At 39.0% G+C, this 17,051-nt stretch overlaps 1 protein-coding gene across 1 annotated transcript in view; it reads left to right on the top strand.

The window, feature by feature from the left end:
• Positions 1-2,050: 2,050 nt before the first annotated feature.
• Positions 2,051-17,051, top strand: part of slc6a1b (solute carrier family 6 member 1b) — a 53,024-nt gene continuing 38,023 nt past the window's right edge. The window contains exon 1 of the mRNA XM_027020355.3: positions 2,051-2,186. The gene's annotated coding sequence lies outside the window, so the exon portion shown is untranslated. The remainder of the gene's footprint in view (positions 2,187-17,051) is intronic.

Raw genomic sequence — 17,051 nt, 5'->3', positions numbered from 1 at the left:
CCATTTGTTGTCTGTGGAACAACTAGACGTCTCTGCCTAATGTAAACAGTTTCTGCCTGTATTTAACATATTTGAAAGTCAAATTTGAAAGTAAATCCAGATGTGAAACACGTTCCTGCAAAGTATAAACAGGCTAATACTTTATTCAATGAGGACTTCTAGAAATAATTTAATTAAGATGAAGACATTTTTTTGAAAGGCTTCAAGTGTGATAGTTCATCAAGCAAGGTATTGTACGATTTTGTGTTTGACAACATTGTTTGGGGGCAATAGTTCATGCACACAGCATTTGCTCGGTTCCATGAAATGTTTAGGACAGAGATGTCACCGAATCACCAGATGGCAAAATGATGGTTTATGGCTAGTACTAAGCTAACACATTGATTGCTCACAGCAACAATAACCTTGCAAGGAAAAACAAATGAGGTCTCACTGAAATGCAGGAAAGCAGGAAGCTTTCCTGTCTAAATCATAACAAATTCTACAATTAAAAATATTTTGCTCCTCATGTTCTGTGTGAAGTGCATAATACTAAATAAACTTCATTTTAAAATATGAACAAATGGCCTTATTGTTAATTTGCCATGAGGTTTTGAAGCATAACAAGCCCAGCTGAAATGTAACAATCACCCTTTCTGCCTAAAAATGTGTGGGACAGATGTGTTTGTACACCAGATATGTGTTTGTGTATGCACACCAAATATTTATTGTATGCCTAAGTATAATGGCTACTCATTATGTGGAATAGGATAATCAGCACTAACCTTATATTTCATAATTATTCTCTGCAAAAATCAATGGAAAGGCAATATGTGCTTGTGCTAATGATAAAAGAGAACAGGGCAAGTGACGAACGGTTCAACTAATGATTTAATAGATCTTGAGTCACACTGAAACTGCTGGGCACAGCAAATGCACCGGACCCATATTTGCTTTAAAAACATGCTGTGATGATGACAAAAACAAAACAACATTCTTTGTCTTCTGATAAACCTAACAAAAGATACACTTTGAGCCAGTATTCCGGACATGTATTAAGCCATGTGTTGGACTTCTGTTGTTGAACTGCAGCTGTCTTGATGAAGCAGAAGTGTAAACACTTTTGTAGTGTTAACTTGGGCTTAATTTGGGTCTAGGAGACTGACCCTTCGTCTTCTGCTGTAGGTCACCTCATTCAACTAGAAAACTTTAAATCGGCACAGTCTGGTATGTTCTGTTGCATACAGAGCAGTAAATAGATTTTGATTGTAACCTATATTCAGTATAAAGGATTCCTCAGGTTTATTACAAATATATAATATGGTACAGACAAGATAATCTAAATTAGACATATTAAGATAGATTAAACTACATATGTTTAAAACATCATCCACTGAAAGGATCTTAATGTAGTTCTAGCATGTAATGAAAATTACCATAAGAATATCAAAATACATGCATACTGTAGGCATTGCTTCATTCATTTTTAACCATGCAATGTTATGAAAAAGATTTTGTAGTAAAGTATCTCATATTTGTTTATCCAACTCCATGTAGCTTGTGGGGTGTATGCACTCTAATCTTGAAGTGCTTCACTTCTCCACTGACACTCTCTCTTGCTCAAGTGTGAAATGTTATTAATCTGCAGCACATTCCACAGAGGAATAAGAGAATAATGTAACAGAAGCAGACTATATGCAATTAATTCACTTCTGAAAGCTTCTCTGAAAGCTTGTGGCACCCCATGAAGTTTTAGGAAATGGATACTTGATTTACTTTGAATTATTTAAATAAATACACAAGCTGTCTGCTTTTATTAGTCAACACACTTGTCAATCATATGAGGTACACATTACACGTATTGTAGTCCTTTTCAAGTTAACCTTTAAATGTAGTTTTGCATTTGACAAACAATAGCTGGTTCAGAATGTTAGTGCTGTATTCAAAACCATAGACTGTAATTACAAACACTACTCAAAATGTTCTAAAAGCAAAACTACTACAGTTTTTACATAATGCATCTTGACTGCTGCTAAAACTTAAAATCTCTTCTCCGCCTCCCCTCTTGCAGTGAAACCTCTGAGAGAAACAGCCCTGGGTAACAAGCATCTTACTGTTGGCTGGGCGTGGATGGCTACCATAAGAGACAGGCCTGCATCTTCAGCTTCTCTTTCTAGCTCCAGGCACAAGGCTGCACTCCCTGAAAGGTTAATGCATCGGGCACCTTTTACCACTTACTGTAACCTGACTTAACATGAAAACCTGTTGAGATTTCCCAAACCTTACTTTTATCTTTTTATAACTCCATAATTCTAATTCTTACTGGCATTACAGCATGGTCTTATTTACCATGTATCATGTAAACAACAAATTCAGTCAACACACATTTTATAATGCTTCAATGTTTAGAACTTTTATAAACTTAATTACAAGCCTGCATAAGGAGAAAACAGATAAAATAGTACTGTACCAGCCATTTTGTAGTGACCTTTGTACACACTGACTTTCTGTAGCCTCCAGGGACATGAGATGGCCAATAAACATGGGCTAGCATTTACAAAATAACCTTTTCCCTTATGTATGAATCTCAAGCCATCATCTAACTATCTACAGATTGGTCATTACATTATGGAATTTGCAAACTTGGAGAGTGTGAAAAGGCTGTTAGACTGTAACAAAGGCCTACACACAAAAAACAAAAACCTGACCCTGCATACTTCTCAATACATACCTAGTGTACTTGACATCAGTTTAATTAAGTTAGTCTACATTTGACATTAAGCCAAGCTAGCATAACTGCATAACCCATTACATTTCACAGAATTTTACTGATTAAAAAAAGCTTACCATATTTCTCTTCATGCTTTTGGAAACCTAACTTTTTTATCAACATCCTCAGTTTGATAGTTAATGTGCTTTCTTGGCAGAATTGGGCTGTAAATAGCCTATAGTTGTGACGCTGGCGGCACAGATGAAGCAAGAGGCAAGCACGAGCTGAAGTGTTCTTTATTTTCCATTCTAACAATAACGAACGAAAACGCAAACAAAAGATGCTGGTAGCAGTGTGATACGAAGTTAGTCCCACGGCAGTAGTCCATCAATGTGCAGCATCCTCTCTCGGGACCTGCAGGATTAAATAGTGGAGTTATGTTAGAACAGGTGAAATGCATTAATATGTTGAACAGAACAGAAGTACTGCCCTCTCAGGAGTGGTTGTGTCCTTCCTGGCTGATGGCCAGCCAACCGTGACAATAGTAGTGGTCAGTAGCCTATATGTAGGACTAGCTATAGCCTATTTAGGACAAAAAGTGAAGTAATTAAATTTAAAATTCAAATTTATTTATATAGCACTTTTTACAACAGTTGTCACAAAGCAGCCTTACAAATAATCTGAGTCCAAGCCCCCAGTGAGCAAGCCAAGGGCGACAGTGGCAAGGAAAAACTTGGCAACGTGGCAGAACAGACGTATGGCCCCTCTCAGGAGTGGGTGTGTCCTTCCTGGCTGCTGGCCAGTCAACTGTGACAGACCCCCCCCAAAAAGACTCTGCCAGCCTCCTAGAGCGCAGCCTCCCCAGCCGCCGTGGAGTGGGTTTATGCAGGTGTTCTGTGGAAAGAGGCGACAAGGTCGGGGTCCAGTGCCTGAGAGGCCGATATCCAGGATCGCTCTTCCGGGCCATACCCCTCCCAATCTACCAGGTACTACAAGTTCCTACCTCTTCTTGAGTCCATCAGGGTCCTTACCCTGTACGCCGGGCCTCCTTCCACCTACAGGGGCGGTGGTGGGGAGCAGGATGACATGCCTTCCTCTGCAAGGGGACCCTCTACCACTGGCTTTAATGCCGATACATGGAATGCCCTTGATGCCCGACTGCTTCCTGGTAATCCGATTCAGTACATGACGTCGTTAATCCTCCCTGTGATGGTGTATGGACCTTCGTATTTCACCGCTAGTTTACCTGTTGGACCTGCTCTCCTGTCTTTAGTGGCTAAACATACCTTTTGCCCAAGTCCATACTGTGGAGTCTCTCCCCCTTTTTTATGTATGCGGCGATTGCCTTGTGCAGTCGCTGGTGTATCTCCTCCCGTATCCGTTCATTGTGTCTGCATCACTCCGCTACTGCCGGTTGGTCTGAGACAGGGGGGTTCCATGGGTAGAGAGGTGGTTGGTATCCTAAAACACACTCGAATGGGGTCAGCCCAGTGCCTGTGTGATGCAGGGAATTCTGCGCTTATTCAGCCCAGGCTAGGTAAGTGCTCCAAGTTTCTGGGTTTTGTTGACTGTATAAGCACAGACATTTATCCAATTCTTGGTTCTTCCTCTCCACCTGACCTTTAGCCTGTGGATGGTAGCCAGTCATTTGACAGTTTCCAAAGTAGTTCTTTCCATACCCTAGAAAGTGTCAGAAACATCCCTCAGTAAACCAAACTGTCGGAAGATATGATGGAATAGTAAATCTGCCATCTCCAGCGCTGTGGGTAGACCTAGTAATGGAAAATAACCTTACCATTTTTGAAATATGATCTACTAGTTAGGATCACCGTATTGCCCTCGGATACAGGTAGATCAGTGATGAAATCTACAGCGAGGTGAGACCTCGGTCTAAGGGGGCTAGGTAGAGGGAGCATCTTATCAGCGAGTGGAGTGTGCGGTGTCTTGCTATGGGTGCACTCCGAACAAAAAGACACGTACCTCACCACCTGGCCATGAATAACGTGCGCTCAAGCGTTGTGCCATACGCGTGGATCGTGGGTGGCCTGTTCCCATCGACGTATGAACCCTTGCCATGAGGGGACCACAATGTGTGGGTGGCCCGTAAAGGCGGTTAGGTGGACAGTGTGGATATGGGTTAGCAGCTTCTATTACTCAGTCCATCTCCCAGCTCAGAGATGCCAGGAAGCAGGAGGGGAAGAACAGGCTCTGAACAAGTAGTTTGGGCTTCCGCATTGTATTGACGAGATAGGAACATCTGGGCGAATGCACTCTCCTGGTCTATAGGTTACGCTAAAGTTGAACCTAGAAAAAGAAAGTGACTACTGTGCTTGTCTGGCATTCAGTCTTTTCGAGGTCTGTAGATATTCCAAGTTCTTGTGATCTGTGATTATTTTAAAGGGATGCCAAGACCCCTCTAGCCAGTGTCTCCACTCCTTGAAAGAGTTTCATGGCTAATAGTTCGCAGTCTCCAACCCCATAATTTCTTTCTGCAGGACTTAACTTTCTGGAAAAGTAGGCTATGGGGTACAGTTTACCCCCTTTCTCCTTGTGCTGAGACAGCACCGCTCCCACATTGGATGCGTCTACCTCCACCACAAAAGCCTTCATGGGGTCTGGCTGTTGCAGTACAGGTGCGGTGGCAAACGTGGTTTTTAACTCCTTGAATGACCTCTCCGCATCAAGGTTCCAACTCAAACATTCTCACCCTTTAGCATGTCTGTGAGTGGTTGTGCGATTGTGCTAAAAGATCTAATGAAGCAGCAAACCCTAAGAAGCGCTGCAGAGCCCTATGTGTGGTTGAGCGGGTTTGTTCCATTGGGTACCAGCAGCTAGCGTTCGAAACTCCATAGCGTATTCGGTAGCTGGTTTTAATCCTTGCTTCAGGCGTAGCAAGGCTTGTCCACAAAGTTTGTACTGACGAGGGTGGTGAAACACCGATCTTATTCCTCTACAAAACTGCTGCAGTCATCAAAGGTGATGAATTCACCTCTAATGCTGTGCCCCAGAGGCATGCTTTTCCTGTGAGCCAGGAGATCACGAATGCCAACTTAGCGTGATCCAGCATGCAGGGTTGATATCCGAAAAAGAGCTCACATTGTACGATAAAGCCCTCACATCCTTCGGGGTCTCCTCCGCAAGTTTCAGGAGTGGCGATTACACCTCATATCCCTTCCTGGATAGGCAAGGTAACTGGAGAGGTTGCTCACTGATTGTGGCCAAGCGATTCACGCATTGACCAAGGCTTTGCACCATTGAACATATCTCTCCCATCTCCTGTTTCTGATGCTCCAGTGCCACCATCTGGGTAGCCAGCAGGTGAGTCCAATCAGGGCTGATTGCATCGCTTCCGGGTGGCTGCACATTCTGTGACGCTGGTGGCACAGATGAAACGAGAGGCAAGTCTGAGCTGAAGTGTTCTTTATTTTTCATTCTGACAATAACGAATGAAAATCCTCAAACAACAAAAGATGCTGGTAGCAGTGCGATACGCAGCTAGCCCCATGGCAGTAGTCCGTCAATGTTCAGCATCCTGTCTCGGGACCTGCAGGATTAAATAGTGGAGTCATGTTAGAACAGGTGTAATGCATTCATATATTGGTTATTGGTGATTGACATGTCCTTCCTGGCTGATGGCCAGCCAACCATGACAATAGTAGTGGTCGGTAGCCTATATGTAGGACTAGCTATATCCTATTTAGGACGAAAAGTGAAGTAATTAAATTTAAAATTAAAATTAATTTATATAGCACTTTTTACAACAGTTGTCACAAAGCAGCCTTACAAATAATCTGAGTCCAAGCCCCCAGTGAGCAAGCCAAGGGCGACAGTGGCAAGGAAAAACTCCCTACAGCATAAGGAAGAAACCTTGAGAGGAACCAAGACTCAAAGGGGGTGTCCATCCTCCTCTGGCCAGTGTCTGTTATTCATGTTTTAAAAATGTACAGTATTACAGAATATAGGTAGTGCATGTTAATTTTGGACAATCATTAGAATACTTAATTTATAAAACATTAAAACGTACACCATAAATGCCTTTTAATAACCATTTCATAATAGTGCATTACAATGAATTGCATAAATTATGCTATTTACATAATTATGTCTAACTCAAGCACTAATCATAATTTTGTACTGATTCTTGTAAGTCTGACCAAACTGAACTTTATGTAGCATCTACCTAAGTATACTTATTTAAGAATGTCACCGTATTTCTAACAACCTAACATTTTAACCAAATAAATGTGACACATTCACACTAGTGTTAGTAAATACAAACTTGACTGAATTTGGTGTAGCTGTGCTAGGATACCAGGCTACAGTAACCTATGATGCATATAAATATACAGTCACATTTCCTATTTATTCTTTATTTTTATTTTTTGCTATGAGAACTGGAGACACCTATATTCATGAACATGGCCCACTATAGGAAAGCTCACTAGTTTATTATTCCTTAGAGGAGCTGCACAACATTTTCACCATCATGTCAGACCTGACAGTGAAAATGGTATGTAGTATTAGATGTTTACTTTGTTTTGGCTTTGGAAAATTATTAAACATCCCTTAGAAGAGGATGGGTACAAACTGTTAATCTATGTAAAATATGCTGCTATATGGGTTTCAACACATACTGTACACAACACAGTCAAAAGCTTTATGTGGAATTCATTCTTCCCCAGGGGAAAATTAATTGATGGAATTCAATAAAAAATACGCTTCAAGAAACTGAATCAAGCCTCCAATACTATTGAAAAGGCAATGATTGACATGGTTAAAGTGATGGAACACTGCTGGGGCAAATGTATAACATATCACTGTTATTGCACTGTTCATTCTTTACTAAGCAAGTTAGCTAACTAGATAATGTTATATTTCACATAATCTGTCAATATTTATAAGGACAATGTTGAGACATTGTTGAAGGGTAAACAAGGTGAAATCTTTGGCAATAAACAGTCCTCAGTTGTACTGATAAATTACTAAGAAAGGATTCTGATTAAAATTACTGTGAAAGAGCAATACAAGATAGAAGATACTCAAAAATACAATCAGTAGGATGGGGTTTTTAATAAAGGATAAATCCAGATCCAAACTAAAATATCTAAAATAGCAAAGGTCAATAGGCAGAAGGAATGCAAATAAAACATATGAAGTAGGCACAAGAGTAAACATGAGAACAGTCCAAACTTACAAAGCCAGAGAGCAGTCCATGAGCAAACTAACCAGACAGTGAATAACCAGGATGTAAATCAGGTTGGTAACCAGAAAGACAGACAAAGACAATGCTTGAAAAAAACATAGCAATATTTTGCTAAGACTGAGTGTTAACAAACCCATTTAAATACACAGGCTCATAATGAGAAACAGGTGACAAGTTATTTAATAAACAGGAGAGGCAGATTTGATGAGAGTGTGGCAATTGTTGAAACTGTGTGAAGTGACAGATGAGCTGCTAATGGGTGTATACTGGGAAATGGAGTCAGGGCTAGGAATGATGACAGTGACTGTGGCCAACTATGACACTGGAAGAAAACTACTAAAAGTTAACTGAAAAAAATGTAGTCAAAATATACCCCACCATGCTACTACTACTAATATTACTACTACTAACCAGGGAAAATTTTAGGGGTTAGAATATCTTGCAGAATCCCCCACATCCTTTAACTTGACCTGGGACATGATTCTTACAGCATACCACTCCTGCATGTCATTGAGCTCAGTGTATCTGTACAACCTCCAGGTATCTCTATGCCACTATTTTAATGGTCTGGAAATGTTCTTGATGTGTTCGGTCCCTTTCTTCCACTGTCTGGGAATGAGCAGACACTTATCTACTGCTAAGCATTACTTACAAATGGTGGATAGGGTTGACAACCAAAAATCAGCTCATAATGGAATAATTTGTAGACTGATGAACAGTGATGCTATATGCAAAAAGCAACTGTGGAAGAAGTTGAGGCCATTTTCTGGGGGAAGCATACAAAGGAGATTGTGAAGGATGCAACTGAAGCATTCATGCTGTCCATTGCTGTCTCTTATCAACACCATAAATCTTGTACAAACCCGCCAAAAGTTCTCCCTCAAAGTTACAACCCTGATCTGTATGCAGGTTGTGGGGAACCCCAAACAGATAGAACCATATCTCTGTCAAAATGTGTGCCCCAGTTAAGGCTCTCTGATCCCTTGTGGAATACACTTGATTAAAGTTTTTAAAAAACATCAGTGATAGTGGACACTTTTTTTTTTTCTCTTGCATCAGAAGCAAATTCCCTGAAGGTGAAATCTAGGGCCAAGAAAAGAAGCCTTTAAATGTCCCAATGGTACTTTGACTTTAGGCCAAACTGCCTTACACAGCATTCACAGTTGTGGCACCACTTCTCAATATCTTATCTCATGTTGGGCCAATAATAAGAGTCCAACCAGGTTCACAGTGTGCTCAAACACCTGATGCCCATAGTTATCATGGAGAGCCTGAAGCACTTCTGGGGCTCTCAGTAGGGTAGACCTGTACAACACACTGTTAAGGTCTCAAATTTTCCTCTACTACCTCACCAGCTCCAGCATTGTAACCTAATCCCCTCTCTCTCCGTTATGCCACACTTGGGGGTTCTCCCCTGTGCCAATAATGCAAAAATGGCCCTAGCATTGGATCAGTTCTTTGTAATGCCTGAAGGTCCTAAGCAGAATGCATCAACCAGGAAACTTAATGGTACTTGAGGACAAATTGCACAGGGACCACTAACTTGCACATGACAGAACTCTCACTCCCAGGGCAACATCATCCATAGACTGGATCATGGGTATCAGACCAGATTGGCCAGAAAGGGTATCTGCATTCCAGTTCATGGCCATCAGACAATACTTGACCTCAAAGTCAAAGTGAGAGACCTATTGTTGTTCTACAGCTCCTAACATTGTTGTTCTACAGGCCCTAAGGGGGCTATCTGTATACTGTACACTATGAACTTAGCTGCCATTCGATAAACTTCTCTAAATTTACAAGTAATTCACTTTTAATAGCGGTATAACTTATTGTGCTCTGTTTGATGCAATCATCAGCTGGCAAAATCTACTGGTCTCTTCTTCCTCTCTGGTTGCTGGCACAGGATAGCTCCTAAACCTGTTAGACTTGCATCTATCTCCAAAATAAAAGGCCTGGTAAAATCTTCAAATACCAAGACATGGGAGCTAGTTACCTTCTCAAAGTGGTAAATGATGTCTCACAAACCTCCCATAGTTTCCAATGCCATAGCTTTCCTATTTTCTTCTGGCCTCGAGTCTTCTGGCCATTATGGAGGATACCCACTAGCTTTTGCAAGGGATCAGCATGCTTGACAAAGCCATCCACAAAATGTCAGTAATATGAGGCAAAGAAAGAACCTCAGAGCTTTCACAGTCCTTGGATGCTCCCACTCCCACAGACTTACTCTGGATCAATATTTATCTTCCTTCTGAGAGAAATAACATTTTTGCTACTTGAGTTTTAAATTTTGCTGCTGTAATCTCTTCCATACCATTTCCAACTGGTCTTTCTGTATGGTCCAGATGGGACTCAAAGGATTTTTTTCTTTGGAGGACTACTTTATTTTTATTAAGTACAAATAACAAATGAACAAAAATGTTAATCACAAATAATGGATGACTGAGGAATGTGGTTAGGTGACCAGTGAAGGTGTATATGTGTGTATATGTAGTAATGTGTCTAATTATGTGTATGTGGATGAATGTGCAGAAGTGTGTTTGTTAGTGTAATGTACACAAACAAAAAAGTAGACACACAAATAGACCAACAAGCAGACAAACAAATGATGTTGCTTTCACTGAAAAAAAACAAACATAAAAATATTGATTGTACCCACTGGAAAGCTCAAGAGTAAAAAAACAACTTTTCACCAGCCAGAGCATCCAAAGACTCCACTATTATTGACATTGGGAAAACGCCCTAGTCCTGAACAAAGGTAAAACAAACCGAAATACTAGTTAATTGAAACGATGCTAACGAGGAATTCAACTGAAGCGGATTGGACAATTCACCTAAACAATATCCCATGGGAGCCATACATCCTGAGTTTCAACATTAACAGGGCAAAGCACGAGACAACCGAACACCCCCTTGAAGTTCCTTAATAGCAGATGCAAATAAAGCAGACTGAAGAGCAGAATAGATAACGTAGAGTCTTAACAGTACTCCTGGTGCTCAGGTCTCCGCACCTTTGGGTATTAGTATTCCTGTTGTGCAGAATGACTAACTGCAGTATTCTGGCGTCTATTATGGGGTTTTCCTGTATTGTAGTGTAGTTCTTGTTTTCCTGTCCTTGTACTCATTTTACACAACTGTGCTATGTGATTACATTGTGTACAAATGCACCTTTGCATCAAATTGATGGGACTTGTATTGAGTACTATCACCTTTATCCAAACTGCTCAGCAAGGCCCAAGAATATTTTTTTAAAGGCAGCCTCAAGCTTGGCTTGCTGCATACAAAAAAGACTCTTTAGCCTCTGCCAGCTCATCACATTGTTGATGTACTGCCACCCTGCTACTAGATGAAGATCAGATGAAGAATCACAAAAAAAATCCCCTTCTACTGACTTGAGATGTTCACTATGGTTCTGTAAAAAGGACAAATCAGAGTTATTCCTAACAGCAAATTTAAGTTCTCTACCAAACATCCCACCCCTATGCTTTCAATAAACTGATCATGCAACAGTTTTTCTGAATCTGGAATATTTCTGGGATCTCTAGGCTTCAGCCTCTAGTAGATATAAAGCATGGGAATACTTCCTGATGGAATCCCCCTCCAATTGTCTACATTGGAAAGACTCTTTATGCAGACCTACATAAGACTGGGACCACCCATAAAGATCAAGCAAAATGTAAAATTCTCTCAAGGATATTTCTATCTGCTGCAGGATGGAATATAATTTCTTACTTAGCCTTAACATCTAAATGATCACATAAAATAGTGCCTGCTCCTCAAAGGACATGTGGTAGACTCACACTAATCTTGGAGCTTTTACCCAATCTTCACAATCTTAACAATGGATCAGTTATGTTATCAGAATACCTAGGACATTATTTTCTTACATAAATATAACATTCAGCTACATTAACACTTGCTGGGGGGGATGGGACAGATTTACTGTAGTCACATGGGCATTACCAGAACCCCCTATTTCACAGCATTATCAGCCTGCAGTTGTTGGACATTTTCAGTTAATCTCAACTGACTGTAACAGACAAAGAATGCGCAAAAAGGAAGGAAGCAAATGTGAGTCTCCAAATAAAGAGTTTAATGAAGCAAAGCTAAATATAAGCATGCATAAAAAGAAAGTCAATGTAACATTAATAACATTATACAGGAACAACATAATGAAATAACAACGCACATATTACCTCGCAAATGAGACTCAATATGCACCACAAGGGTGGGGCATGACACAAAACCAAAACATACAACATGAGCAGAAGAATAGCGCAACATAAACAAAAGGCCACATGGACACCACCACTGCCAGGTGGAGGCTGCTGGCAGGGAGGCACTGTCATACTGAACGTATGCAGTAGGCTCCTAAGACATGAGTATCAAAAACAGAACAGGCAAAACAAGGAAAAAGAAACTCCCAAAAATGAAAAAAACCCCCAAAAAAACCCAACACAATCACTCACACGTATGTAATACTAGTGGTGATTTAATTTGCCACAGCCACCGGAAATCAGTAATGCAGCTTGGTTGCACCTGTCACTTAGCTAGAATACAAAAATAATATTTCAATTACCAGCAGTTCTACTCTAAACTATAAGCCACATAGAGCATCTTAATAGCTACACTAAAACTGCATATAATGACAATTCCTATTACTATTGCCCATATTAATAGGAGGAAATATTAATGGTAGGAAATTTTAATATTGGTAACAAAGGCAAATACCTTTTCTTCCACAACAATACTGTACCACTAATGGGGAAAAATGGAACCACCAGATTGTTCAATTTTGTTTATGTTGGTAAAGCACCACACCTTGTACTGTCAAATAAGAGCTAATGACTGTGCTGTGGCTGTGAACCTAATAGCACTCCAGTGCTTTCATTAGTTACCAAATTAATCTCCTTAAATGTACAGTCTAACGTACAGTTTTACAGCTAGCTTCAAATCTTGCTGACTTGTTTATCTAGCTAGTTGAATTGATGCCAACATAGTAGCTATATTTTACACCTATGGATAATCATTGTCAGTTGTATTAGCTAATGCAGGTTAATAGCTAATTCATAGCTTAACTTCTATATTAGTAAATATCAATGTTCACCCAGCACATAAAACAAAAATGGAAAGGTTTAGAGACTTACCAATGGCCTTATCAATGGCCTGATCTAACTCTAAGTCAAGGATCACTCTAGGTTGGGGATTTTAGAAGCTTCTTCAACAAGCATTTTTGTAAAATTTCATAATAAAGTATGATAGCCAATTACACTTACTATTATTAAACAAGCTTCACAGATATTTCTGCTTCATTTTTTTTTATTGGGCTACCTAACATTCTGGGAATTTACCTTTCAGTAAGTAGACCTAGTTGACAGGGCTGTTATGGAAGGAAAGATAAGTGTGAAAAGTGGATATGAAGCAGATATCAAGCAAATCCAAATCTGTGACTCCAGGAGCATTGATAAGGAATAATATATATTATGAGGTCAATTTTATTTATTGGCATATTTACCCAGCATTTCAGGGACCTAACACTGATTTTCAACTGATTTTGTGTAAAGATTATAAGTAGCCTTTTGTATAATTATAAGTGCTTTGTAAAAACTATAACCACTTTAAACCTTTTCAACTTTTAGTTCATTACTGAAAGCAAACAATAATAACACGGCAAGAGCATGTAATAACCACATTCAGTCTACTAAAATGTATCCATGAGTCAAATTGTATAATTCTGTGTGATACCCTGGGATCTACTGGTCTATAAAAGGGGCCTAATATTACTTCAGTCTGATGCTATGGTCAGATGCAGTGTGACAGATTCTGGCACTTTTATTATAGTGCGTTCAGAATATAATTCAGATATTTTACTCCTTGTATAACAGAAATATGAATTCCCATTTCAATCTTGAGAGATAAACAGCTTAAACAAAATGCATAGGACCAAATGCAGAAGTAGCCGTTTTTTACTGTAAATAAGCTACCTTCCCTTTAACATTTGGTATAATGCATGGAAAAGGCCAATATCAATTCAGAAAGTTCAAAAATTCATGCAGGCATTAATTCAGAGGGATCTAGAGGACAAAAGAGAATTTTTCTGTTTTTCTTTTTTTACAATTTAATTTCAGTATTTTTAGATTTGGAAAGCTTCAATCAAACGTGTGTGTGTGCGTGTGCGTGTGCGTGCGTGTGTGTGCATGCATGTGCGCGCGTTGTCATTCACGCTTTTACCCTCAGGCTTGGAGAACTCATTTCCTGGTTTAGTGTAGCAAAAGATTATTATCGGTTTTCTGTTCAACTCAGGCTTGCATTTAATGACATTCTGAAGTAGTCTCGATAATAGGTTTTTGTGTGTTTCAATGCCACAGCCAATTGCAGAGAGACATAAATGTGTATATATAATGGACAGAAACTAAAGATAACAGTTTGTGCATTTCAACTAAAATATCAAAATGGCTTATTGATCTTATAGAGAAATGCATATTTATTCTTTATTTTTGTAGGGTATCACAAATATTAAAATCCACCTTAAATATGAGTTAAATGTGCCTTAAAATAATAAACTTAATAAATGATAAAGCGTAAAACCTCTGGGAACCATATGTGCAAAGGATAAATACATTGTTGTAATGTAATGTATTTTCTGCACCTATAAACATTTACGCAATGTCCGACTTGGTTCCCTGGATCCAAAATGTATAGTGTATACAGATACACATGGGTGAAAGTCCTGTGAACTCACCTCTCCCCCCTTTTTTGAATTCAAATCCTTTCTGAATTTCAGAAGGTGAGGCAGCGCTACTGATTCAGCACATGCCCTCGTCTGTCCACAACCTACAAATATTTGTCTTTGTCCTTTTTTGGTTTCCTGTTTGTGAGGGAGCCATGTGTGAGCATAGCAGGCAGGCTTGTCAGAACTCTGAAGTGAACCTTTTCAGTAGTGTGAATATGCGATGGGTGAGCCACCAGCATCACCATTCTGTCATCGCTCATCTCCTACCACCTTGTCATTCATGTTTGCCTTTTGCCACTTAAGCAATCCTTAGCAGTGGATGCATTCCAAAGCCTGTCTGGATTCTTCAAAGGTTATGACATTTGTGTTATTAGCTATCTGAACTGAAATCCGAATGATCTAAATAAGTTAATAGAGGTTGTAGTTCCAAAAACAGAATTATTGTGCAACATAACTGAAGGCTAGTGCTTGACATTAATTACCTTCATCAATCTTACCCATCATGACTTGAGTGAGAAAATGTCTCTGTTAAAGAGCAGAATGATCCTTACAGTTTGGTGTAACATTTTATCACAGCAAATTAACTTGCTCAAACCTGGGTCAATCAGGGAATTCAAATAAAATCACTTAAATATTAAAATGCATATATGAACTGCTGGCATTTACATCCAATATACGTTAAAGCTAAATATCTTCATTTGTCAACATATCAATATAACAATGTTTGAAACGCACAAAAAAAAAAACAGTTTCTGACCATAATATACAAGTGAATTTGCCAAAACCCTATTTTTCATTTAGTAGGGTTTGCAAATACACAATCTTTGGTTGAGTATTTGCATATTTTTACTGAGATTAAGCATTCATTATATTTTCTTTGCTGTGAAGTCTTGAGGGATCATGCTCTGAATACACTTAAATGTGTATGCATCTATAAAGTATGATTTTGAGACTTTATATCTTCTAGTGCTGCAGTAAACTGACCATGCCATATGGAACCATGCAGGTTTTATAAAAAGATTATGCTTATTCTTCGGTGTGTCTAGTAACATAACAATGATGGCTGTCCAATATTGGCACTGATAACCATCCTGCATAAATTACAGTCTTTGCTGACAGACAGTTACTGACGGTCCTCTAATTACCGATTAGAGCAGTGTCTAGAGTCCTTTATCTAACTAACAAATGCCATTAACATCATTCGCTAGTTACTTATTATTCCTACTTTTGCCATGAGTACATCTTTTTGTATATACATCTTTTTGCCATATCTGACAGAGCTGATTTTTAATTTAAAACACTGAGGACCATAGTGCTCTAAATGTTTAGCTCTGATGATTGTGGGGTCAGTGTATACTGCCCTATGTAATTTGACATCTGGTAGAAGAGACGTATCCTGTGGCAGATGCTATAAGTTGTTACTGACAGTGTCATTACCATTTAATTACTAGTGTTGGGGATGATGCTTTACATCTGTAGGTCACTATACTAATAACCACTTCCTTTTAACAAAAAGCTTGGCAAGTAGATTGCCAAACATCAATTACATTTGAAAGGATGATACCAGTCTATTATGAAGAAGTACATGAAATATTGCACCTAAGTCAAAAACAGAGGGAATATTTACAACGCCACTCTAAATACCTACATTCATATACACTGAAAACTAAAAAATACCCTTCAGTGAGACTGCGTCTACAAAGGGGTGCTGGAATGTTCAAGGCAGCTTCTAACCTTTTCTTTCAGGTCAGCTACATTTTTCATTTGTCTGCAGGTGACACTTTGCATTACAGTGAGGCCAGCAAGCTGAAAGAAATGTCAGTTTAAATTTATTCAATAATCAAAGTCTCTATACATAGTGCCTCAAAATCTGTTCAACCACAGTCTGAAAGCCATGAAACATAAAATAAATTTCTCTCTCTGTCTCTCTTGCGCTCTTTCTATTTTTCTCTTCCAAAAAGTAATATTTTCACATTCAAATATATATTGGCTGCTGCTGGATGATTTCATTTGAGGGTCTGACCATGTCAGTTTTTCTATGAATATTGCTCCTCTATAAATCTGCGAACTATTAAAATCCTTAAAGCAGTGTCACAAAAGCAGTAATGCCTACTGTGCACTGAACATATGAAATATGGCAAAATGGCAGGAAACAACTATTTCTTAATAAACTGCATTTTTTTTACCTGCCAAGCCACATATAATTACTATGCTTTTTAATTATTCAAATTATTATTATATCATTATGATATTGTAATTATTAAACAATCTCATTGATTAATCATTCTCAAAATTTCTTAGCCCCAATTTATCAGCCTCATGTAATGAAATCACAATCACCATAAGTCCTAATTTTTTTCTGAGGAATTTCAGAAAATGGAATGATAACACAACAACTTGATAAGAACAAATCATTCACAGACTAC

This window comes from Electrophorus electricus, chromosome 22, assembly GCF_041902795.1.
Source record: "Electrophorus electricus isolate QZ-2024a chromosome 22, ASM4190279v1, whole genome shotgun sequence".
NCBI lineage: Eukaryota > Metazoa > Chordata > Actinopteri > Gymnotiformes > Gymnotidae > Electrophorus > Electrophorus electricus.
Note: the sequence above shows the minus strand (reverse complement) of the source record. Positions and strands in the feature narration are given on the sequence as shown.